At 33.9% G+C, this 24,555-nt stretch overlaps 1 protein-coding gene across 2 annotated transcripts in view; it reads left to right on the top strand.

Annotated features, from left to right (window-relative positions):
• The first annotated feature begins 509 nt into the window (after positions 1-509).
• LOC138935399 (uncharacterized) overlaps positions 510-24,555 on the top strand; it is a 45,414-nt gene continuing 21,368 nt past the window's right edge. For both annotated transcript variants that reach the window (XM_070299940.1, XM_070299939.1), the window contains exons 1-2: positions 510-1,427; positions 1,827-1,975. The gene's annotated coding sequence lies outside the window, so the exon portion shown is untranslated. The remainder of the gene's footprint in view (positions 1,428-1,826; positions 1,976-24,555) is intronic.

Raw genomic sequence — 24,555 nt, 5'->3', positions numbered from 1 at the left:
GAGACACATCGGGACAGGCGGGGAAGAGAGGGCAGGGTCAAAGACGGGGAAGGTAGGCAGGTAACCAGGCAGGCAGGGGTAGGTACAGACAGGGGTAGGTTACTCCGGTATCAGCCACCCGGCAAGTAAGCAGGAGCAGGCGAGCACCGGCAGGCAGTGAGTAAGGAAGACAGAGAGAAACGAGGCGAGCCGGCGCGTCAGGAAGAAGAGAGATGTCCAGACCACGGCGCCTGCGTGCTTGATTCTTGAGAGCGAGCTCTCATCCGAAATCCAGGATCCCAGTCGCGAGCGCGCCGCCGGTACAAGCCATTCGCCAGGACGTGAAACACGACGGTCGCCGACCTGGCCAGCCGGCGGCGACGGGCGCACTCCACCCACACCGTGTGTGTCGCGGGCGACACGAGCCACAAGTCATCAGCACCTCCACGAGGTGCTCCGAGACCGGCCGGTGTTTCGCGCTAGATCCTTTCTGGATCATCGTCTCGGCGCATATGTACGTTACGCGTCGCGTACTCTCGATCACGCTGGATCCTGCGTGCGTGAGATTTGCGTAAAGGTCCGCCGCGATAATCGATCCGCCACACATCGATCGGGAAGTTTTCGTCCGTTTTATAAGATCGACGGATTCGATGATTGAATAAGAAAGATCGAAGAGATCGACCAAGAGAGTTCGTTAGAAGAAGATTTTGACTGTGATATCGGGATATCGTGATTATCGGAGAGATCAAATTAGTGATTTTAATTAACTTTTGCTGTTCGCGTGATCAAGACGTTGCAGATGGAATGTGGAGGATTTTTGGATCAAAATCACGCAGTGAGGGGAAGGGAAGTTGATGGGTGATGGGTCCTCCGCGGATTTCGAATTTTGCGAAAAAAGAATCGAAAATTTAACAGTCAGAGTTTGACAGATCGAAGAGCAAGTGGATCCAAATCGGTGGGACGAGACGAGAGTCGAGAGAAAAGACAATCGCGGGCAGTGGCCGGGATGTCAATGAACTCGCGTACTCATGAGGGAAGTATGGTACATTGGGAAGATCAAGTGTAATGTAAAGATCGAAGGAACGAATGATCAGGAATTTCTTAGACTATTTTTCACAAGATCGAAATAGCAAACAGGCTTTTGTGCAATAATAATAGCCAGCTCCGATGATTAATGTTTGCAAATAGTTTGCTATAAAAGAAAGCGAAAATATGATCGACGAGCAGGTCTTTATGCGATGTAAGGCGTATTGATCGATAAAAGTAAGATCGAGAAGATGTATTACCTGAGAAGTAATTATGAGATTTTGCGCCATATTGATAAATGAAGCATAAAGGACCGATATCATTCTGTTATCTGAAGGAGAATTATAATACTTACGCGATTGAAAAAGTGGAGAAGATTTTAAAACTTTATACATACAATAATCGATTACACAAAGTAACAGGTGAGATCTCGACGTTTCTATTTAAAAACTAAATGTAATTTAATTTATTAAAAAAATATTTTAATTTAATTTATTAAAAAAATGTAATTTGAATCTATTTTTTTTTTTCTTAACTTTATATTATATAGTCAACAGAAAAAATTTTATTAGGAGACGATTTCTCTCTCTCATTTCGTTTATATATATATATATATTTTTTTTTTTTATCACATTATTTTATTTTCACATAGATTGTACAAAAATATGTAGCTATAAAAAAATAAATTAAAATTGCGTTTTATTGAAGCATAAATCTTCTTTTTAAAAAGTCGTGTATATTTCTTATTTCTTTCTTTAATAAATTCGTCTTAATAAAAGCTCTTGCATTTTCAAATTTAGTAATGGTAATATTTATTTCAGTTCAAAGCAGTTTGAACACATTGGAACGAAAGCGTTTCGTATCATTATTCGTCCTAGTCATCACATCCACTCGGACGGTAACTACGTTAATAAGGACATCACATTGGCCACCGCAACGTAAATTAATTTGTAGCAACGTATACACACTGGTGAGTTCATCTTTTCTCGCTTTTATTCTATTCTCACAACAATTGCTTCCACGATAATTATTTACCTCTCGCTCTAATAACGAATACTTTTTAATTTTATTAACGAAACGTAGTTCAGTTTCACGGAATTATATTGCTTGCTGCTTATAATCATCGTAGCTTATTATTAGTGTTTGAGATGTAATCCAATTTTTGATTCGATGAAAGAGGGATAAAAAGACGTGTATGTATCAGACAGTGACAGATGATCAATATACATATATATTTTTAGAGTATACACATGTAAGAGATACGATAATATGGGATTTTTCTTACACGGTCGTTTACGGTCAAAAGTTAACAGTTTCCGATATAAATATATAATCCGTTTTATTCTGGTCATACGGTGAGGCATGCACCGTTTCGTATACGTCCGATATCTTCACTCTATTGGCACTTGCCACCTATTACCGTAAGCAGATATCGCAAGATCCTATAAAAGCGGATACGTTCTACTTTCTATGCTGTATAAATTGCGATGGGATGTTACAGTCGCTAAAATTTCTTTAGGAAGTGTTTAAAGAAGTTTAAAAGATTTTCTTTGTTTTTATGCGATAAAGAATAAGATAAACTTCAGTATTTATTATTTTTCGATTTATATCTCCAAATCGATGCACAAATTTAATGCAAAGAATTAGGATGACAGGAGAATTAATGAATGTGCAAACGTGTCCACGTATACGCCTTACGTCACGCCACGAGTGTACTTTGCGATTAAATGGGATTAAGTACTCGAATTGCGTGGTTATCGATCGTAAGCCAATTAACAGCAACATAGTAGGATTCGTGTGCTGCGTACACGTGTTAAGACGATAGCGCAAAGAGCGCGATAACGCAAAATAAAATGAGAAAAAATATCCACGTGGAAATCGGACAGGTGTTCCTTTATTTCTTTTTCGGGTCGACGATTATTTGCATCCCCTAATTGCCCTTCCCTCCTTACAAATGTCGCCGCACAGTATCGGTTTTATCGTTCCTTTCTCCATTGTCGTTTACATGAAGCGAAGGATAAGCGGATATCTTGCTCGTCGTCGATTAGAATGCACCGGACAGGTTCGGTTTATTATTATTTTCCTATAATTTGCAAAGCAAGCGTAGAGGCTGCTAAAATAATTCATTATATTAATAATTTATTAGTCGCTGTGTATGCAACGACTATCCTGTTTGCGATATTTTCGTGAACAGCGACACGTCCTGAATGTATGAAGTATTTCATTAAAAATTCAAATAAGCGAGAGAAAAGAAAGAAACGACTAAAATGAAATGGCTAAAATCCTCCGAAAGAAACATATACATAGCGATAAAATCTGCAGTAATATTAGTGTTATAGTTTTCGTAGATACAATATTATAGAGTATATAAATGTTTGCTCTCTGTTATCGTATAGTAATGTAAATATTTGCTGGAAGATTAATGTCAAGTTGATAACTAAAGAAAAATCATTTTCAAAGTGCAGGCTAGAAAGATATCTTTTTCATTCAATTCAGTCACGTATACATTGAAAGTTCTTATGAGTATTTCGTGCAATCAATGCAATAATCGATAATAGAAAGATCAGTTGCATTATAATGATATTGTGTTCAAACAATATGAGAATAATATTATAAATAATATAATTTTATAGAATTGTAGGCTTTTATATATCTATATATATATAATTAAAATAGAGATTTTTAAAAAGTTTAATAAACTGAACTTTCACAAAATGTTGGCCATTTTTCTTTTCGTTTCTTCAAATAATTTCGACGTTTTCTTATATGTGTGAAACGCGTCGCACGAATCGATGAAAAATGCGGAAACAGGAATGTCTTATGCTTTTCATCAAAACGAAGAATCGCCATACTTTGGCATGACATGACAGTAATATCTTTTACATCGTCTACGCTTGAATATTGTCTCTCGCGTAATGGCCTACCGCGAGTTTATTGTGCTGGTTGGCTGAATGTTCTGAGAGAAAGTCGCAAAGGAATAGGAATAGGAATTTGGTATGCGCAACCATCAATTTATTTCTGGTCTCATTTAACAAAAGGAGGATTAAGGATGAATGTATGTATGGGCGGTAATTCGGCACCTATATCGGTAGCATATAGATAATTCATTGAATTAGAAGAAGGTCGGATAATTAATTGTCTCACGGAGATTTGCAGGCAAATTACGGACATATTACGATTTTGCCTTTCTACCAAATTCGGGTACAAATTCCATCTTCTGGAATTATTCATGAAAATTAAATAAATAAGAAAATGTGCACAAGTATATCGGTAATTAGAGAAAAAGGAAAAAAAGATTCTTTTTTTTTTTTTTTTTATTCCTGTAATTACAATTGCAAAAATGTTAAAATTTTTTGACTTTCCCGCGAGGATTTTAAAAGCTAAAAAGATATCGAGCATAAATCTCTTATCAAAAAATTTCTCTCTCTAAGAAATTAAATTTATTCAACATTTTTTTTCAAATATTCTACGTTATTATTCATTCTTCACACGTACATATATTCTATACATGTCCTAAACGCGCAGGACTGAGTGTGCGCGCGAGTATGGAAAAGTTTCCGACGTATATATATATATATATATATTTTTTTTACTTCGAGAAAATAAATTTTAGAAGAGCGAGTCTAAAACTTTATATCGAGCATTTCAGTGCGCGATGGATTCCGTTCGTGATAGTATACCGTTGCCCTCCATGAAAATAGAATCAAGTGCGAAATTTCGTATCCCTGCGAGAACGCCTTGTATCATGACGCATGAGAGCATACGAATGCACACAGATAAAATGAATATAATTTATTGAGGTACAAAAAATATCGTTTGTTATCTTCCTTTGAAAAATATGCGTGATACATCATTGTTTCGTTATCTTAAATAAAAGAGAGCACAATTTAAAACATCGTTATATCGAGAAGACAAATATATGACATTGCGTTGGTGAATACTGGAAACAGTATTAAAAAAGAAACACTCTCTTGAACTCTCGCGAACAATCGAGTTTGAAAGAGTATCGATAAAAGATTCAGTGATGCCAAATGCGCCGGTACAGCTTGATATCCGATCTAACTCTCCATTTGGATCAAAGCTGTCACGTTCCTCTTTCGGTTTCCCATGCGCTGAATTCGAGTGCAAACTGGATAATACCGTAATCGATCCTGACCTATACCGTACCTTCTTATACGTTTTTCAATGAATTTATACGCGTTCCAAATTTGTCCGTTAAGTAGTTCGTAGATTAGCTTCTTGTATCGCGATTCAAAATACTATCGCTTAAATCTCTAGATCCCTTATATCTATCATATAATAATATAATGATAACTCTAACACAATGGAAGTTGTATAGACGCAAAATAATAGAAAGCAAATATAATATATTTTCCTGTTTATATATATTGTATAAGTACATGTATACATATAATAAACATCTCAACGTGTTTTACATGTGCTTGAAAAAAAAAAAAAATAAATAAATAAATAAAAACAGAGAAAAGGCGTTCATGTCGTGCGAGGAGGAACGAGATATACGTAATCTTTTGACCCACTGTTTTTATTTCCACTACCTTCTTTCGTATCGGCGTTTCACGGTCGCGTCAGCGAGTTTCGCTAAAACTGTTAAAATCTTGGGGATTTAACCTGTGGCCGCAATAAGTTTCTTGGCTCTCGATAATGGATGACCTCACGGCAGCGTTGGTCTTTAATACGACGCGACGGAACGCGCGAGGCGTGAGTGGAACAGCTCGATGAATAGGCCGGCGCGCCGTGTCGAGCCGCTTCTCCTTACGAGTAGCTTTCTCGTTAACGACCGCGATACGCGGTTGATTCCGGCGAGAAATGAGAGATCGGGGAATACCCTGGGTCTTCCCTTTGCTTTTCCGACGGTACCTCGCACATTGCGTCACCCCGTTTCTATCCCTTTTACTGCCTTTGCCACCGAAATATTACGAGGATGTCGTGCTTTAAGAATATTACGGTGAAAAAAAGGATACTTTTTTTCGCACATATATGTTTCTTTTAGAAAGTAATGAGACGGCGAAACGAATCCGCGTTATAAATTTTAGGGAATATCGTAAGTTGATTGATAGGCGATGCGTGACGCACACGGTGAACTCATTCTGAGATAATTTCGTCAAGACTTTTTCTGCATTTCGGATTTGCGTTGCGTGCTTTGCGTCGTATATGCATCTTTCAGTTTTATGCGTGATATAACGATAACGAATGCGATACGTACGAATGTACTCTTAAACGCATTTACGATCTTAGTAAGATGAATACTTACTAGTCATGTTTACGACAAACTTAGTTATTGATAGCAGCCGTAGTAATCGTTCTTATTTCAAGGTTTAATTACACCCGTGAGGTGTTAATTTAGGTCATTCCGGAGCTTAACGAGTCGGTACCTTCATCCGATAAAAACTATCTCATTTTTCTGAAAATGGTACAAGCCTCGCGCCTTTTCCATGTAAATTTAATAAAAAAAGATTTATATAAGAATAGATGAAAATTCTTGCTCTCTTAATGACACACATTTTTATTATATTAAATTAATAGAATTATATTTAAAAGTTAAAAATTAAGAAAGATAGTATTTCGACACAAATCCTTTTTGTATTTATATAATGATATGTATTTACATAATGTTTCTATCTATTTATTTCTGCCGGCTTGAATTGTTTGTTTGTTTTTAATTTAATGTTTGAGAGAACTATAATAATAACATGCTGTACATCTCGGACTTCGCGCGGAGAAGCTATTGTATTTCGAATAATTATATTCTACAGAATATAATTACTATGTCAGAGGGGATATATCATAATAAAGTTTTCTATTACATTTCTGAATACATTTCTATTGAAGAATTTCGGTGATGAAGGTATTATCGACTTTCCCTCGGGTACCCGCCCATTTAAATATGTCTGCTGGTGAGTTAAAACCTGTCATTCTCTACCATGTCGTTTTATAAACATTTTGCGCTCAGGCATGGTGGATTCAACATTTCGGAATGACGTTTCGGAAGAGCTTCGGAAACGCTATTATGTGCACAACTATATAGAGATTTATACATTTCCTACCTATCTTTGTAACGCAGTCAAGCTTTTCTAACCGATCGCTCTTCTGTGTTGCCATCACTCTGACGAATGAACATTCCCTCTCGCTATATCTTTCCATCTGTTTATGCTTATGATTCATTTGTCAGCATATATTTGAATAAATTTGAATCACAGCGTAGACAGCATGCAATTGCGCAACGCAGTTCTTTTACGTGTTAGGCTTTTTTTTCATTAAATACTATACGGACGATTGAAGATGAAAAAATTAATGACTTCGCACACACCTAACGACCGACCACAAGAAATATTGAGCAAGATGTGAGACATTCTCCTGCTTGCTCTATTTCCTAAACACTTAATTGCACGAGTCGAAACTTTAGCGAAGGTGAAAACTTTAACGTTACGACTAGTATATGGCGTGTTCTGGAGTAAATTATTTTTTGTGTGTAGATCGTATAAAATCTTATTATGTGAAGTTTTATTAAGTTTATTCGAGAATAGTAATTTTGTATTCCTATTTTATACATATTTTACTACATTTAAGAAATTAAATGTTTTATATATATTTTTTTCTCTCTCAACGAAACTAAATGTCTCTAACTAAATTAATTCAAACTGCTCGACTAACAATAAATGTGAATAAAAAGTACGGTTCATATATATTAGTGAAATTCTTTTTAAACACTAGTAAATCTCTCTCTTTCTCATTACATACGATTTAATACAAGATATTTAAGAGTTTACAAGTAATAGAAGTCGTATACGAATATTAATGCGAATATTGTAATAATGACAGTTTCGTGTGAAAGATTTGAAACTAAACTTGCTATTTTTCAATGGTTATATTTAAATTGATGTCATATATAAATTTAATGAGTTTCTCTCTGTGAGGATTTGATTCATCTGTCATTTTATGAATCATTAATCAAAACCCTTCCCGTTGCTACTATATCCGTTGATACGTTAATATGCATACATATAAATTTTCATAGAGAGCAGGTAAAGTATCGAAATATCAAAGAAAAATAATACGTGTATTATATATAAGAAATCGTAAAAAAAAAAAACACGTTACATTTTTCTTCGTTCATGTTTCTAGACACGCGCGATGAATAGCGACTTATTATCTCGTTATTTTCCGATATGTATCTCTGCTTTATAGCGGTGTAATGCTTAGCTTATTTCATGGAACGAGAGAGAAATAAGAAAAGTAAGATTATCGCAATCGTGCCCGATTTACATAATATGTTCGGAGAAATATCCGATTTACGTGCGATTGTTGAATCCACTTTCAGCGTAAATAAATTGCATGAGGAATCGCGAAGTCTCTCTTTCTTTCTCTCGAGATGTGACGCATATAAATCGACGCTGTTCGCCATCGATCGTTCTGGTACTCGGATGTCATTAAAGCTGCGCGTTCTAGTGAAAAAAAAATTACATTGATCAGTAATATTCATAAATTTTACACTAGTCGACTCTTTTTACGCGTTATCGTGCGCGTTTGCAATAATTTGGATGATCAAATATACGAAATAAAAATTTATTCTCGCTATCTAGATATATATTGTATATGATAATTAACGCTCCGCGTACCACGGTGAAAATTTTATAAATAACGCGGCGGATCGAGTCGACGTGTTGTAATTAATGACCGACGACGAATTAAATCTTCAAAAACAGACCGCGGGGGCGAGAAATCTTTTTCTTCTCGAGGCACACTCGATTCAATTACTTCCAATTATCGTTGATTTCCCGAGAGGAAATTTCTCACTATTCAATGTAGTCGATATGATTCCACACATTTCTTTTTACAAAAATCCCCGAAATATCACAATTCGTAACAATGTTCAATTAACGGTTATACACCCGAATGATTGGACTGAATAGGTTCGGTTCCGTTACATCGTATCGTGTTCGATTACATACGGAATACATACGCGATGTAAAAAAAAAAAAAAAAAAAATGGTATCTATATAAATTTCATATATCTCGTACATACAGGCGATGTACGTTCTTTGTTGATCATCTATTTTTATTTTAAGTCAAAGACTATTTATGGCGAGGAGAAGATCAATTGCATTAATTGTTTTCCACTTATATTCGTTCGCTCTTTGCTGCCACATTCCTTTGTAGTTTTATCGATTAACGGTCATACCTCTGAGATCTATAAAAACATTAAATTCTTTAATCTGTTTCTGTGTCTGTTACTTACACCAATAAAAAAAATTGTAGGAATTAGTGCAATACTAGCAAAATAACATAATAATAATAAAATAACACACAGATAACAGATTAATCTTTTTGTTATTAAGTAAATTTTTTGCTTATTAAATTAAACCTTTTATATCAGCTTAAGAAACAATGTGTGAAATGCGAAATTACGTTCGTACTTTTAAGATTTTTAAGTCTAAAAAATTTGTTCTCTCGTTCCGGGGATGTAATCCCACTCTATATACCTTAATGCTTATAACGAGCTTGTGTGCTTTCAAGACAATATTCCGCAGCCAGTTAATAAGCACCAAATTTACTTCACGAAAAAGCGAAGTAATTTACTACATGCAAAATATTTAGTTTTATAATTTTTATTCGAGAACTTATTTTTGAGATAAAAGCATTCAAACTCCTGGTTAACTCCTTTTATGTTAAAACGTAGATTTTCTAACATCGATTATTACATTATATGTATCATTTGCTTTTCCCGATATCCTCTCGAGCAAAAAAGAAAGTCTCCATCACAATCTATTGCTAATAATGAGAATGCCCGGGCAACATGTTGTAATGCAAATACAAGGATGGATTAATGATCGTAAAAAATCAAGACGGTAGACGACGTGCCCTCGTTCGTAGAGATGAATTCTACGCTTTCTTTAACCCGTCGCGGGTTTTACGGTCCCTAATTGTAGCGCGCGCACCATTTAGGGGCGGCCTCGTCACCTTGTTAAGTTGTTTACATTTATGATATTACATGCGAAAAATCTCACGTCGAGTTATAATATCTTTTAGAATATATTATATATTTTTAAGAATATTTTTTTACTCTATACTATAATATTTTTTTCTCTCTCTTATAAACTTTAAACACACGAAATATAAAAATTTGTTGTTTTAAAAACTTAAAAAAAAGAAAGATTTAATATAGTATGTATGAAAAACTGCTACAGAAAACATTCGAAAATTTAATAAAAATAACACAAAAACTAAATTCCTTCGCGAATATATACGTCATTTTGCTGAAAGCTAAATAAATTAACCGTGAAATATGGCATTGTATTCCACAATGAATTTTTTCAACAAATCTTGCATGAGATTGTGCTTCACATTTTGCAGACTATCGTTATATTTTGAAGGGTGTTGGGTGAAGAAGCATAATTTCCTGCGAGATAGCGTTCTGAAAAAAGAATCCGTTTATCCTTCTTTACAGAAATAAAGTAACTGCAAAACAATACTAAAATTTTTCTGCTTGCCATGTGAACATCGACAAGCGTATAGCTTCCCCGTCGCGAATTACCGAGAGTGAATCTGTCGGCTCGTCTGCGATTTGAAACAAAATCTTCAGTGGAAAAAGACTTTTCACGAACAAAAAGAGATTCTCAATACGTGAGCAAAGACAATAATTTTCCGTGCACCTTGCGGAAGCGTTACTCCGCGCTACGTCATCTTTGAGAAATCGACGGTAAATTTTCCTACGGCAAAGAACGGAGAATGGGAAACCCGCCAAAAACGCCCGCAAGTTTTTCACGTTTGATCGAACGAGTGACTCATTTTTCTCCTCGAAGAAAAGCATCACAAAGAGAATATCAGAACTAATCATTTTCATGATTAATTCACTATTTCTTCAATATTTTTGGTCCGTCTACCTGCTATATACGATTAGAGAGAGAAAGTGAGACACTATATGCATCAAGTCTCTTACACTTTTCTCAAGTTTATTTATAGTTTCGTTTGATATTCCGATGAAATATATTTTATGCACTATTTTATATCATTTTACAATATTAATCTTGAAACATAGACGGAGGAATATAATTACAAGTGAGAAAATATAGTTTTATGTCGAGAATTATATGATAGCAACAGTGTTTCTTTTAAATAAAGATCTTTCAATCAAAAAGTTTTGCAAAAAGTTTCTTTTTAAGAAAAAAAAAAGATAAATAAAATGTGCAATATATATATATATACATATCTTTAAATTTAAAACATTTGAAAATATCAAGAAATATTACTAAGGAGAATAAATATTGCTATTGTTAGTAAATAATATCTTAATTCTCTCGATGCAAGTTTATTCCTTGTATGTATGCTATAACAATTTTTCTTCTCCGTAATAGTTTTTTCTGTATACATATTCCACGGACGCTTGATATACTCCACTGACAATGTTGAAAGATTGAGCGCTTCTTGCTATAATTATTTAGCAGCTACCGGTACGGAACCATAATTCTCCCCTGACGCTCATGAGGGAAAAGCTTGATTATCAAGCAAATACAACATAGCTTCGCAAAAGCACGGGTTTGCAAAATAAGATAATCGATATTTTAATTAAAGTTATTTACCAAACCTTTGATACTATCGCGGTATTTAATAAAGTAATGAGTTTGAACGACATATATAAATGGTTTGTTTATTATATAGCTTGCAAAACACAACCTTAGTTTTTATAAGATAATTCCTTTTACTTTTTCACTAATAAATCCATTTCTAGTAATTCGTTCGAAAGGCCGTTTTCTCTAGTTTCTTTCAACTTGAAAGAAATTTATTATTTTTTGCTTGTGACGAGATGTAAAATGAAATAAAAATGAGCATTTATTTTGTATAAAAAATATAACAAGCATATCTCGACCCCATAATATGTACATACATCGATTGCATTTTTCATTCAGGTTTTCTTTCTTGTCCCTTTAGTCGTCAGTATGTTGTTTATTTATTTTCTAACAAGAACAAGAACACCTCGTGCGCCGTGTGATTTATTGCGTTTTTGTCTAAGAAATAAAAACAGAAATCCGTAAAATGGGAACGAGGCGCTCGAGACCAAGCACCGTTCAAACGACGCTCGCGTTTAATCATCGGAATTGAAACTTCTTGAGAGAAAAGAAAAAAGACTTCCTCGCTTACCTGTCCTGCCACACCTGAGACAGAGGTTCTTAGATCCCGAATTCGCGGAAGTCAGATCAATCGAATAAAGCATATTGTGATTTAACGCCGTGAACAATTGTTGGAAAAACTACAATTAAATGTGAATAATTTGTTATGTACATAGTTAAAAAATATTGCAATTTTTATAATAATTTACAATGACTCTATGATAATTATTAAATTAAAATAAATCTTAATATATCAATCGATATTAGTTCTGATAATTTATGCCATCTATTAATTAAAATTATTTTGTTTTATAAGTTTAGATTTATTTAGGTAAAAATTCTGAAAAAATATATTCCTCTCTTTTTTTATAATTAATTAAAAAAAATATTTATTATTACATAAAAAAAGAATTGCGTAATAATAAAAATCTTGACGGAAAACAAGAGTATGCTTAATTAAAAAGCTAGGTCAAATTCTCCTTTTTTTCTGCCCACCAAAAATAATGAATACAGAAAAATAATATCTTTTCAAATTTATACTCTGCTTTGAATATCCTCACATAAAAATAATTTCTGTTGCATGATACGCTGGCTATCCTGTATATTTTTTTTTCATCAAAGTGCAGTAAAATACATTCGATTCGTTTTAACAGAAGATTAACGTTCCGATATCCGGAATACGCAAAGCATTATTGTTTATTTTTGTCATTATTATTCAGGTGGAAAAAAAGACTCGCGTTTCAAATATTGCAATTTCATTCGTATGAAATATTTACATGGCAGATATTAAAGCGGACGAAACATCGTCAAATTAAATATCATGGCAGCGCGTGCGAAAAGTGGAAAGTTTATTAAGGGAGACTGGGGAGAGTTCGAGATTCATTATCTTTTTGTATTATCGGATAACGCCCTGCGGGGATCCGGTCTAGACTAAAGATCGAATTTTGATGCTCCCGGCTGCGCAATATTGCGACAAAGTTCGACTCATGATCAGTGAGTAAAGATATCGCAAACTTCCCCGACAAATCTCTCTCGTGATTCAAGCAGGAGATAGAATTTCAAGTTCGTTGAGCATATGATCGCGCGAGAAGGGATAGGCCGATAACAGAAACGTACGACTGGCGATTAACCGCTTGTCATTCTCGCACAATTTATTCATAGTCGCATAACTCACTCTTGTCCAAAATGGACTTTGACGTGATATGCTTGCATAATTTTGGTTTCCGTCAAAGAACTATTTTCACAAGCCATTTTCGCAAGAACCGCAACAACAAATGAAAGCTATTAAAATACATAGCGATAAGAGAGTACGATAAGTATTTTTTTCTAACGATTTCTAACTTTTCTAAGAATATTTATAAAGTCTCTCTCTTTTTTCTTTTCACTTTTTCTCTAGCTTTCATAAAACTCATTTTCTTTCCATATCTAATCTAATCGCTAAATATTCAAACGCAGTGTGAAATGCGTTTATTATTTTGTGTTAAATCTGTTACGAACAAACGTATATTTCTTAGGTGAATATTGATTGTATTTATAATTGCCGGCTTTTAATTTTCTCTAACAAACATTCCTTGATCTCAGCGCGATGAGAAATCCTCGGGAGCTTGCTTTAACCAATTATAAAATTAAACGGGATTATCCCGTGAAAGAGGAAAACTTCATTTGCTAATATTTTTGCTGCTACTTATATTTAACGCTTTATTTGCGAGATAAATCTCTAACAAGTTTACATATCAGTAGTATATATCGTATCACTTTTGCATAAAATCACGACGATAGTACACAAAAGTGAAAATTTTATTCCGGTTTCTATTCTCGATTTCTAGTTGCATAAAGATCTATCGATACACTTTCCGATGCTTTGACATTCGTCTCATTCGAGTTGACGCAAATATTTTTCTAGATTACGGGAAAAATACTAAAGTAAAGAATTCTGTCTTGAAAACGAGGCACGTAGCTAGATATTCGCGAATTCGATACACGCAAAAGCGAATGAAAGAACCGCCAGAAAATTGCATCAGCAAAACTGAATTAAGGAAATTTCAAACCGGAAATTATATCGCAGAAGCTTCCATAAGATTTATCCTATGTTCGTATTGAATAATGTTACCAGACATTGCATTATAATGGATGAATTAGTACAATATTCGTTATTATTACGAACTGTATGGAAGTTTTTCATTGTCAGTAGCACTCGGCTTTCAAAGCTTCTAAAATAACTTCAACTCATTAATGTAAATATGTAATAATATATTATATAATAATATAATATATCTCTGACGATATATGTTCTCTTTATAAAATGCCGAAATGACGGCCGTTATTCGGTAAAAAGAGGGCAAAATAAAATTCTATTGTTGAAACAAAGAAAGTAAATTTACTCGAAGCTCAAATGCGTCATATTAAAATAGATTGCTTTACCAAAGAAATATCAGAAAACAGAATTTTTGTTTACATATTAAAAAAAAAAAAAAAAAAAAAAAAACGTTTTTCGGTTCTATCAGATCTTTTTTTGAGAGCTCGCTTCTCCCTACAATTCTATGAATATTCAACGTATCGCAAATGTTTGTTCATAGCGGAAAAACGCACGCGAAGACAAAACTGTACACCGTACAGAACGTTATCTCCGTATTTATTCAGGGAAGTATAAGTTGTGCATAGAAGCGAATAGCGTGAAGATTTGCCACGCCAGGGATGCAGGTGTATCAGAAACTTTCTTGATAAATCTCTAACAGTGATATCGGAAATGGAGAATCTGAAATAGAATTTCACTCTTGTCGCGACTATTAGCACATATGCATGAGAATGTACGCGCGTGTGTACCGTAGTATAAGACAGTTTCGGGAACAAGGGACCGAATTAAGTGTTAAACGCGAGTCACACATTAATGAATCGATTAAATTTCAGTCCATGATAAGGGATCTCCGCCTAAACTTTGAATTTCATATCCGAGCATGTGTTGACTCGCAGATTATTACTATACTTGCATCGGTACAATTGATATCAACTTAATTAGGATGCAAAATGACTCGCGCATTGTTGTTTCTAAATTTTTCAACATAAATACATAATTTATTTCGCACAATTTAATTAATTTTAAATTGCACTAATTCATTTTCTTCTACCGTATTCACTTATTAATCTAACTACTTTATTGTTTCCCATATTCTTTTTAAATGTCAGTTTTTAGAGTGTTTAAAAAAAAAATCGTTATGGAATAAACAAACAGATTTAAAAATTTAAAAATTATATAAATTTTATTATTTATAAATTCATTTCTCTTCATAAAAGTACAAAGTCAATACCAATATTAATATTTGAACGAATGGCGGCTTTTTTTAACAAACTAGTATTGCAATCTCAATTGTCAATGTCTCAATTTAAAACTTCTGCTATGTCCCGAAACACCAATAACGCGACACGTTGGTTTTTGAGCGATACGTGTGACGCGTCATACATTTTTATGAAGTTCTCGCCACCGCGTTGTGCGCGAATATTGCAACAACGTGTCGAAGAACGCCAATTACTTTCTTCAAACCATGCTGTTAGGATTTGTTGCAAGTATTTGCGGTCCACCAACTTTTCGATATCCCAAGATTTCGCTCATCGCGTGTGATATGTGTCTCTCTCTCTGTTTTTTTTCTCATAAAGTTGATTTAAAAGAAAGTTAGTTAGCAATGCACGCGATGTCGCACTAACACGAAGACATACAACGTGAAAAATTGGCTCCAAGAAAGTATATATATGTACGATAGTAGATATGTATATCTCGGAAAATACATATTTTGCGTAGCTACGAACTCTATATTTCGGCTTGTGAGAATATCGATAGTGTCGCGACATCAAATCGCGAAAGCGCAGATTCAGTAGCAAGTTATTGCTTTTACGCTTCTTATTGCTTTCTATGTTAAATATATATGTTACATAAGCAAGTAACTGGTTGGTTATTTTACTCGTCTCCCTATAGGATTTCCGTAATTCTGGTTAAAAAAAAAAAAGAAAAAAAAAACGACCAAGCACACGGGGGTCCTGATATTTCATTTCTTTGCATTTCGCTCTGGAATCGAAAAAGAAACACGGCGCCTTTTCCTAGTCAATCAATCAATCAAGTTTTCACGTCGTCTGAGAAAGGACAAAAACGATGACAGCAATCGAAGCTTCCGCAGAGCCTTTCGGCGATTAGCTGCGCGGATTTCGCCCGCAATGCGATTTATTCGCCACGCAGTTCCATCTAAATAACAGCTGAGATACAATGTTAATCCTCTTACGGTTTTTACTCTCGGAACGATTCGATTGTAATCGACAGGGGAATTAGACCCGTGAAAATCACGGCGCCATAATCTTATTCGATAAAGCGATTTTACAGGCTTCACAGCGGAAAATGCGCGCTGCACGAAAAATCATCTATACCTGTCTATCGCATTTACGCAAAATGCGTAACGCATTTTAATAACGCTTTCGCGACATCAGAATGCGTTATTACATGCATATGGATTTGCAAAGTATTTAAATATCAAAATGCTGCAACGTCATGTCTATATATAATTTCATATTAAATAAGAGCACAATTAAATAAAATAGCAATTATTTCTAGTATATCTTTTTATTTGCTAAAAAAATTCCTCGAAATAAGAGTGCTAATGCGTAATGTTAACTAGTCAAATAAGCATTCTTATTTCTTTTTAAATATTAATTTTCTGCTAATTAAGAGTAATAAATTCAAATAATAAATTAGTACTTAATTATGTCATACATCCAAATTTAATTTGGATGTGATGAGAATGTCAGGTTAATGGAGAGAAAGGGAGCGTGTAAAATACATATTTCAATATGTATAATCAATAATGAAATAATCAACTTTGTGTCTGCATTTCATCAGTGTAATGAAGCGGTATATTTCGTTATTTTCCCATAACGAGCACTTTGAATCATCCTGAATTGAATTATTCGCGTACTTTATGTACGCGTCTCACAAAATAATTCACATCTCTAATTCGGTAATGAGTTAATTATGTTCGCAGAAAATTCAATTGTCGGAAACTTTACAGCTTTCAACGAACTTTAATTAACGTACCTTGATTATATAATCAAGGTACGTTAATATATCATCTTGAGATTCAAGTAAACGATATATAAACTGAAGACAACAAGCTTGTGTCGAAGTTCAAAGCTCGCAAAGAAGAAAGAAGGAAAGAGAAATAAAAACTGCTGTTATTTAGGTCATACGAGAGAGAAGAGAGGGATTGTCGGTGACAATCCAAATGACAGTTTTACGCGCGTCTCGCTGCGTAATTTTAACGCGAAAATGAGAGATTTATCCAAAGCGATATGGATGTCCATTAGTTTGATCTACAGGCGTCAACTTTCACCTCTGCCATTGAAATGGCTGAATTTGTCAGCGATTGTCCCCAACGCCGCGACTTTACCAGTCGCGTCGTTTTTACTCGCTCTCGCCGCATATTTTCCCTTGTAAATACACCCCATTGCATGATTTTTCCTTCATGCTTCGCCCGCGCTTACAAAGTTTTGACGAGTGGCATTACGTAAAACCAATTCCGGCTACTTGGATAAATCGCGGAAATTGCGGGATTACCTTAGCGTGCGCGCCAGTTTTAATCAAACTTGGCGCAGATTTATAGTAGAAGGCGAAAAATGAGATACAGAGATATCTTGGAAGACGATTTATATACAATACGATAATAATGTTGATACTTTATTCGTTGTATTTTTAGAATATTTTTGACACACATACATATATGTATCTCACTTTCAATATTAATCAGATATGTGGAACTTGGACAGAATAATTTTGAAAACACATATATATTTTATAATGCGTGTTATATAATAATTATTGTTATAGTTTCGATTTTTATTAGTTCATTTCAGAAACTTTTTCCCTTGCGCAATTTTTCTTTAAACACACATTTAAAATGAAATAAAAAAACTGCATTTCGAAGCAGTATTGTTAATCTATGATTTCAAAGTTACATAAAAAAAAAAAAAAAAAAAATTTTTAATCAATTTTTATACAGCTATTCCCATCTCAATCTCTCAATTATAAATGATATTTTTGTTTTAATTCTCACATATTTAATTTGCATTGCTGTATCATATAAATACTTAAATATGCGCAGTGCTTATACGTTAAAAAAAAAATCATTGATTATTTTCTTCGCAACTTTGCGCAGAGATAAAAATGCAACATCGACTAAAGTAGATCAAAGAGAGCTTTTGTGTGAAAGAAAAGCGAGAAAAATACAATGTGAAAAGTAGTTGAATAAAAATGCGACGAATACACGTACACGTATACTACCGTCAATGGTACTGCTTTTGCGCTTTAATGCAAATTCAGAATGGTGTTATGAAGAAGCAAATAAACAAGCTTTCGATGCATATTTTGAGTTGCTCGGAAATCGAGGGACCTGTCTATATGTAACGTATAAACTTGACGCACAAGCGAAGTTTGTCAAATGGGAAATATTGCGGAGTGCACAAAGCGCTACAACTTCGCAATAAGTCATTTAATTCTCTGGAGAATCACTTTGCAACAGTTGTGAATTACAAGAGCACTATACTGAATCACTCGGGATAAAGACTAACGTATAAATTTCAAAACTGTATAAAAAAGTTAGATAATTAAAATTATTTTATAAGAAACTTTCAGATAAAGTTACGCATGTGTATAAAAATGCAAACTCGAGTTTATTTTCTATAGATCAAGTTCATCGAAACATTATTCCATCGTCTAGTTTTTCTTTTTGTGTGTGACTATATTTTATAACTACAAAGATCAAATGTTACAAAAGTTTACGTATATAAAATTATTATTTTTGCAATATTTTTACAAATGTTCTTTTATACGCTATTGGAACTTTAACGTGACATTTCTTAAAGCATACATCGTACCATTTATACTTTTATCATTGAAAAATACGTTAATAAATTTCTGTCGCAAGTTGAAAGAAAGAGGAAAGCGTGAATAAAATTGCTAGGGCTTCAACATGCAAACAAAAGCTCCGAATATAAAATAGAAATGAAAAAGCAACATTGTTTTCGAAAAAAAAGCTCTAATTTTTCATAACTTGGCTTTCGCACAAATATTTGTATAGAAGTTTAAACCTTTGAAATGCGCTGATGTGCCGTTGAAAAGCGATTTTACCGAGCATTGTTTGTTATTTGTAAGTTTTATTGTCGGCGCAATTTGACGCGCAACAAAAAATACGTGGATGCAATCATACGATCACTGATTCAATAATTCTAGACGTTGGATGACAAATGTCAACCAAAGATGGAGGTGAAATTATACGCTCGAAGCATCGCGTCGACGTGATTCCCAACGGGAATAGCACAAGTTAGGGATATCGCGCACAATTCGTATGTGATCCGCATAATAATTTGCGAATCATACCCGTATATACCGGTCATCATTCGCATCATCATCCGTCGTCGTGTACCGATTCATTAATACGATATAATAACGGCGGGCGTACATGCGAAATATTTGAATGGATTTTAACATCTCTCGACTTTGTTTCGTAGACTGGTTGACCGCGCGATTAATTCTGCGTATTTCGTGACAGCTAACAATTCGCGCGCTCGTTTACAAATCATGAAAGTTGTGAGATCGGATCGGCTTGTGATCTTTTTCCTCGCAGTCTGATGTCGAGAGTTTCGTTTGTGACAAGCGCGCGCCATCGATCCGAAATTGTACTGAAAAATACGAAGAAAAAAATAGAATTTTCGAACATTTTTACTGCTGGTCAGATCTGTATTATTTCTTTTTTTTTTATATATATATATATATAGAAAAAAGACTTTGACAATACACTTTAATAAATGCGCTATTCAGATTTAGCGAAATTATAAAAGAGAGAAATGTCATTACTCATCGAAGCTCTTTGTCGTATAAACATAAGTTTCGCAGAACCATGAAAGTATGGAGATCTGTTTGTTACAATGTGAATTTTTTCAAGTATGAAATCTTGAAATTTTGCTTCTAGAATATAAATATTTGAATTTTGGCGCAGCATTTCGTAGCCTAAATCTTCCCGAATTCATTCAATTTAAATCGGACATCAGAGACATTGTATCATTTTCGAATTTTGCTCACGTAAATTCTAAGCTCTGTCTCTCGGAATTTCACCAGTCACGTTGTAACTGAACGCTTTAAGCGACGAGCGTCGAATTTCGTCACCGAGCTTTAGCTACGCTATTACGTATGTTGACAGGATGCTGGACAACTGACCGCAAGAGAATACCATGACGGCTTAACCAAGATCGATATCCAAATGTGATGGTTTACGTCACTATGATAATTTTCTTATCATCTGTTCATTATGTACTTCATTAAATTAAAAGATTATGATATTAAATGAATACTAATAATCTAAGAGAGAGAGAGAGAGAGAGAGAATTGCGAGTTGATGTGACACCATCTTCAAACCGTAATAAAATAATCATCAAATAATGATTATTATTCGATACAGAATTTATAAATAAGCATCTTTCAATCTAAATTATAAGATTTAACGCTTTTTCCTCTTATTTTATTTATAATGACGAATATTACAAGTAATACTGAAATAAAAGTTATTTTAAATTTTCTTTAAAATTGGATATTTTAAAGAAACGCACCGAATATAAACGTGTCGAATCAATCGTCCTGAGTTTTTCCTGGAAATTTTTCCTTTTTACGTTCCTCCATTTATCACGCGTGTCGAATTAGTCGCGATCCGGCAAAATAGTCTCGTTCAGTTAGGTGAACCAATTTGCGAATACGTAGATATACCGAGAGCCGTTTTCGCGGGCGTCGAGCAGGTCGGAATGCCTTTGTACGACTAAAGCGTACTGCAGTTAAATTTAGAGCAAATTTTAGTAGAGTGGAAAGGTCGTCTCTCGGCACTTGCCATTGTTAATTGGCAGCGAGGGGACAGGGGATGGCGCTCCAATCTTTCCCCGTCTGGATGCATCCAGATCCGAAGCGCATGCACGTAGATCCTGTTCTTGTTGTTTGCAGCCTCTCCTGCCTTTTGTATCCGTCGAAATGTGCGGCCTCGTTGGAAATAAAACCCGCTATTCTCGTTGAAGCGATCTCTTATTTTAAATTTAATTCGGACATTCACGTAATTACAGATTTCTTGAGAATCAATGAGTAATTTTAGATTTGATTATCTCGCATCTTCGTGAATTTTTCTGGTTTTAGAGACAATAATGATCTCAGAAATCATATTACTTGAAAAAATATTCAAGTGTTCCTTGTTTTATGTGGAAATTATTCCTTTCTCTTTTTAAATTTATCCGTCCATTCCAAATGACATTATTGTATATTCATTAATAATAGTTAAAGAAACAATTTATTCAACTGCGATATCTTTTACAATCTTCAGAATAGATAAAAAATTACTTTATCATTTTAATCAATATAAAAAAAAGATACTGATATACATATATATTATTTAATGATTTTCGTGTGAATTGTCTTATCATTCTTCATGCGTAATAAGAATACTTTTTTAATCTTTATCCTCAAAACACATTTAATTAATTTGAAAGAGATATGGATGTAAAAATTTACATGAATTTTAAAAAAGAGTCTTTTTATCTTGCTTGGTCTTAACCTCGCGGCGATTTAAGTGAATTGCTTTTTCCCAAATGAAACTGTGACTCTCTTCTGATCTACGTTAAGATATTATTACTTACCACCGCTCTTCTTTTCGCGAGATGGTAAGCGCTCACGACGCGCAATTTCTTGCTAGGATAGACGTTGGACACGTGACAAGGAGACTAAAACGAACAAATATATATGAATCTGCCTTTAAAAATTTTCGCAATCTCCTTCGATATTTTTGAATTTATGTTTTTGTCGTCTATTGTGACACTGGTGTTTGACTTTTTTTATTTCCGTTATTATCAATTGAAGAAAACAACGTGACGAAGGAAGAGCACGTGGGATTACCGAACGCATTCTTTTAATCCTGTCAACTGCACACTGTTGGATGCCTGGCCAGAAATAAAAAGCGGCAGTTTTCTTCAAAATTGCTCATAAAGAGCATCAGTTTGCGCCGCATCCTATTCTCGTAGAGATCCGTTGTTGTCCACAGGACATGCACAATGTTCCGTGAAATTGCTCGCGCGATATGATAGCCGAGATAGTGGCTATTCGTTATTTATCGTGCGAGCGGTCTTCTTTTTTAATAGTTTATCGCGTCATCTTTAGCGAAGTGAAAAATAATATGAGGTAATAGAACGCATTAAAATTATAAAGTAATTTCTTATGTATTCTGAGAATTATAAGAGAGATATTGCAGTTGAATAAATTGTTTCGTTAACCGTTATTGTCGAACACACGATGTGCTTCTAGAAATCAAAGTAAGTAGAAAGTTCATTAGCCGATGTTAATATAACTCGTGACATAGTTACAATATTATCGATCGCACGGTACGGACAGCCATCTGCGTTCCGATCTCGTTAAATTATTTATCATGCCATTTATTGGATATTTTCCGATGCAGAGATATCGATCTCTTAATTATCTGTTATTAGGGAAAATTTATCCACATACTCTTATCCAATACTCTCTTAAATCTAAAATCCGATGAAACGGAGTATATTATCACTGATAAGCAGTTTCAGTTATAATAATATATTATAAAAAAATAATATTTTATAAAAAGAACTAATGTATCTAATGTGTGTGTATACTCGCAGAATTAAGTCGAAACTTAACTCTTTTGTGCCAAATTTAATTAATATTATAAAAATTATTTTCCGGAACGGGCATAACTTCTTTTATGAGAAACGGGAAATTTTGTAAAAAAAAATCTATAAAATAAATTTTATTTTTTTAGAAAAAATTCTTTATAACTTAATTATTAGTTAGATATACATACAATACAATACGTTTTTGTTTTTGTTTTCGTAACTGTATGCAATATATTTCGAAAATTGTATAATTAAAATCGTAGCACGATATACAAAAAAAAAAAAAAAAAAAAAAAAAAATCCAATATTCCAATATCACGAATATAATCAACACCGGTTTATAAAATTACAAAAAAATTTACAAACGCTAATTAAATTCAATCGAGACTCGATTCAATAACATATCTTTTATATATACTATGAGTGAATCATAGATAAAAGCTCAAAATATCGATACGGTCAGTTCGTAATTGGGAAAAAATAGAAGGGGAGACTCTAAATAAGAACAATCTCGTTTCTATTTTCATTTTTACGATTCTATGACACATTGCTTCGTGAAATACGATTGCTGAATATTCCGTACATTTCGTTCTTCTTTTATGTATTTCTTATTGCGAAATAAAAGAAATGGAGAGCATCGGACAAGAATAAAAAAGGACTTTCATTTTACGATTGTAATCTCTTGACTAGAAAAGAGAAACTGCTCTTTGAGAAACGGTGATCTGCACGCCGTAATTCATTGAAGAAATGGGAAGTTATTGCCGTACTTTTCTTAAATTGTAATTTTTACGGACAATTTGGCGATTAAAGAGCGCAAATGAGGTGTTGCTTTGAAGCGCATCCGACATAGAACATAGGTCAATAGAAGGTTGATGGCCCACTATTATTCACCGATATGGATGTGCATTGAATCTGTTTTAATAATTATATTGCGTTTAATCGTGTGTTTTCACGACCGTCATCTCTCTCTCTCTCTCTCTCTCTGTTCTTTTTTTTAATATTATAATAAAACAAAAAGATGATTTTTATATATCTACTATTAAAATCTTTATATGTATATACAACATAAAATAAAAATTAAATTAAAAAATTATATAAATCTTTCTGTAATATCAAGTTTTTGAACGAGAGAGCTTCCTGCTGTATTTGAGTGCCGTTCGGGAATGAATATTATAAATGAACGGGCATACAATTTTTATTAAATGCACCTAGATGAACACAGACACAATTAACATGACACGTCCATCAAATGAATTGCAGATATAACTTCAATAAATTGCAGAGATAATCTTGTTACGTTTCCAAATGATCAAACGGGATTCATTGACATTTGACATAACATGCGACGCAATGAAATACTATGCACGCACAAACATTACTATTATATGAGATATGTTATAACGAAAACCTAGTAATGCGTGAGATGGAATGAGCACGTCCGATGAGTGTTATTACGATCTACGAAGCCGGCCGTAATTATTGATGGCTCTAGTGTAATCACACCGTAACACGCGTGTCTGATTACGGCATCAGGTTTACCTAGTATAAGTATAGGTGAACGGACTGAATTATTCGTTGTTTATCGATGCCCATAATAACCGAAATTTGGTTTCTATTATAGGTAGTAGAGAAATGTGTTATATATGTATATCGTATAATTAAACGATATAAAACTTTGATGTAGTAGAATTGAATGTTTTTTATATTTTGCTGAAAAGTC

This window comes from Polyergus mexicanus, unplaced genomic scaffold, assembly GCF_030449975.1.
Source record: "Polyergus mexicanus isolate NDT 795.1 unplaced genomic scaffold, iyPolMexi1.0 SCAF_8, whole genome shotgun sequence".
NCBI lineage: Eukaryota > Metazoa > Arthropoda > Insecta > Hymenoptera > Formicidae > Polyergus > Polyergus mexicanus.
The sequence above is the reverse complement of the archived record's forward strand: the minus strand, read 5'-3'. Positions and strand labels throughout refer to the sequence as shown.